The sequence below is a fragment of the Zeus faber genome (assembly GCF_960531495.2).
Source record: "Zeus faber genome assembly, chromosome: 9".
In the NCBI taxonomy this organism is placed as follows: Eukaryota; Metazoa; Chordata; class Actinopteri; order Zeiformes; family Zeidae; genus Zeus; species Zeus faber.
This window is the reverse complement of record NC_137197.1, coordinates 28,772,594-28,775,698: the sequence shown is the minus strand read 5'-3', so window position 1 is coordinate 28,775,698 and position 3,105 is coordinate 28,772,594. Positions and strand designations below refer to the sequence as shown.

Sequence of the window (3,105 nt, the reverse complement as noted above, 5' to 3'; positions counted from 1 at the left end):
ACAAACACACACACTTAGACACACACACACACACACACACACACTCCCAGGGGTTCCCGTGGACAGTCGCAGTAGGGTAAGTGCGAAACATTCGTAGGAGGGCTTCGGCATCATCTACCGACGGGCGCGGGAACCCCCCCAAAAAACAACGATAAACAGTTTCCATGGAGACGGTGCCCATGTTTACGAGGTGTTGCCTTTGAGAGAAGCGGCTCGCTAACGTTGTCAGCTGACAGATGATAACTCTGAACTTTGAGTCGCTGGCTCTGGCAGCGAGTGCCGCATATAGCCCCGAACACCAGATATATAGTAGGTATAATCTCGAGTGGGAGAGAATGATTTGTGTGTGCTTGGAGTTGTGAGTGCGTGTTTGCCTGTGGGATCGTTCCGGTAAAGTACTGTGCGGACCCCAAGACTCTGAGGTTGTTTACTGTAATAACCAAACAGGCTAAGGTACTTATGTTCCGAGGACATGGTTTGGGGTTAAGGTGGAACATGACCCAATGGTTGTTGGGTATCTATGGGAAATAAGAAGGGTTGTTTTTTTTCTTTCTTCCCGAAAATCCAATTTTTACATATTTTTTTTATTAAAGAGTGGACCCACAGTGAGGGGTGAGGTAAGCCGTCATATTCAAACATTTGATGTTTCATGAAATTTTTCAGAAAAAAAACCTCACAACGAGGCAGAGTGAACCACCACATTAGCTCTGATTTTGAAATGAAGTCACCAGATCTGTGTGTGTGTGTGTGTGTGTGTGTGTGTGTGTGTGTGTGTGTGTGTGTGTGTGTGTGTGTGTGTGTGTGTGTGTGTGTGCGGACACAGGGCTGGACGAAACACGGGAAAGGTCAGTGGGATGGATTCCCAGACAGTAAAACAGCGAGACGGGAAATACAACTACACTACTCATTCTTTCTTTAACCCCCCATCCCCCTTTCCCGCTCTCATCTAGCGATGTGTAAAAATTATAAAATATTAATAACAATAATAATAATAATTTAAATCAAAATTGACACTTGGGATTGACTTCACATTACAGCCAATTTACGATCCCAACATCCATTAAAGGATTTTGCATTAATATGTTTTACTATGTCTAAATAACAGACAGAGGAAAACATATGGAAAATGGCCATTTTGTTTTCTTATAAATGTTTTATATATTTTCAGCTATTCGTAACTTTTCCTAGTTATTTTTCATTGATGGCAGATAGGCTTGTCGATTTGTTGATCAGCTCTATTTTTCAGATCTTCATCTCTTCTCTCTCTGTCTGTCTGTCTGTCTGTCTGTCTCTTTCCCTCACACACACACACACACACACACACACACACACACACACACACACACACACACACACACACACACACACACACACACACACACACACACACACACACACATTCTTGTATCAAAGTGAGGTCCGAGTAAATACACCTGATAAGTGATCCATGTTTCTGGTGCAATTCTAAACCAAAGAAATGGTTAATTCGGAGGCCGGCGCTCACAAGTATAGTACACACACACACACACACACACACACACACACACACACACGCCATACGGACACATACAGACAGACAGACACACACACACACACACACACACACACACACACACACACACACAACGCACACATATGGCCGGTTTTGAACAAAGGGTGTATAGGCGGTTGCCTAGGATGCCAATCATCCATCGGGGCAGGAAAGCAAGAAGAGGAAATAAAAATAAAAGAAAATACAATTATGGAAGACAATTTTAATATATTATTAGAATTCAAAATAAAAAGTTGTTGTGTGGCCCTAGATGTTATTTTTTGATGTTTCAAGAAAATAATGTTTTTGGCCGCCCCAAATCCCCAATCAAACTCTTTTCTTGACACCTCGCACCAAGCCAATAACATAAACTGATGCAAATAACACAACACAACCCACCGATCAACATGGACACCCGGAACCCCCTCCCCCACAGTCACAATACTAAAGTACAGACCAAAAAAAAAAAAAAACAGTGGAAAATGTATTGGTATGTGTTGGTATGTCAAAATTAAAAATGGATAACAAACAAGGTTAAAAAAAGGTCAAAAACATAAAGTTGTTGCTGTTCATTTTCAAAAATGTATTTTGTAGGCTCATTTTTTTGTGATTTACTTGCATAATTCGTCAGAATGCAGGAATAAAGGTCTGAAACAAAATTTCTTCCTGAGGGAGAACCCCTTGGCTAATGTTTTATCAATGGGGTTGAGTTGGTTTTAGGTGAGGTGGGAGCATCAAAGGGCAGGTTTGGTGGAGTTTGGGTGGAGGGTAGATGCACCTGTAAGGAATTTCGTGGCGCTGTGGGGCCCAAGGGTGGGCACCTTTAACAGATCTCGCCTAGGGCTCCAAAAAGGCTAGAGCCAGCGCTGCACGGACACGCACACGCGCGCGCGCACACACAAACACACACACACACACGCACACACTCACACACCTAAAGTCAACAAGACACAATAACAGCATCTCCCCAAAGGACTGATAACACACAGCCGGAGTGACCTCACTTCTCCAAAGTTCTGATGGGCACAGGAAACACTGCACGTGTCTGCGTGCACGTTCATGTTTTTCATGCATCTGTGAAAGAAGTGTGTGTGTGTGTGTGTGTGTGTGTGTGTGTGTGTGTGTGTGTGTGTGCGTGTGCGTGTGTGTGTGTGCGCGCGTGTGTGTGTGTATGCACAGGTGCGTCCAAGCCATTTTTGTGTGATTCCAAATAAACTCTGTCTAGCTTTTGCCCTTTGACCTTGAGGCTGTTTCATTGTGATTTACAGTGTGTACGGATTAGCATGTGTGTGTGTGTGTGTGTGTGTGTGTGTGTGTGTGTGTGTGTGTGTGTGTGTGTGTGTGTGTGTGTTTGTGCGTGCGCAAGCGTGCGCGTGCGTGTCTATGATGTAAGTCTATGTGGGAGTTTTTCTGCCGCTTTGATTTGGCCGTTAAGCAATCGAGTCACAAGTCATTTTAATGATACAGACTCTCAGCTACTGACATCTGTTTGTTTCACTCCCCTCTTCTCCTCCTCTTTTGTCTCTCGATCGAATTTCTCTCTTTTTTTTCCTCTTTCTCTGTTCTGCCCCTCT

At 43.7% G+C, this 3,105-nt stretch overlaps 1 protein-coding gene across 1 annotated transcript in view; it reads left to right on the top strand.

The window, feature by feature from the left end:
* Positions 1-525: 525 nt before the first annotated feature.
* The window catches only part of smtnl (smoothelin, like), a 36,027-nt gene continuing 33,447 nt past the window's right edge, over positions 526-3,105 (top strand). The window contains exon 1 of the mRNA XM_080006263.1: positions 526-617. The gene's annotated coding sequence lies outside the window, so the exon portion shown is untranslated. The remainder of the gene's footprint in view (positions 618-3,105) is intronic.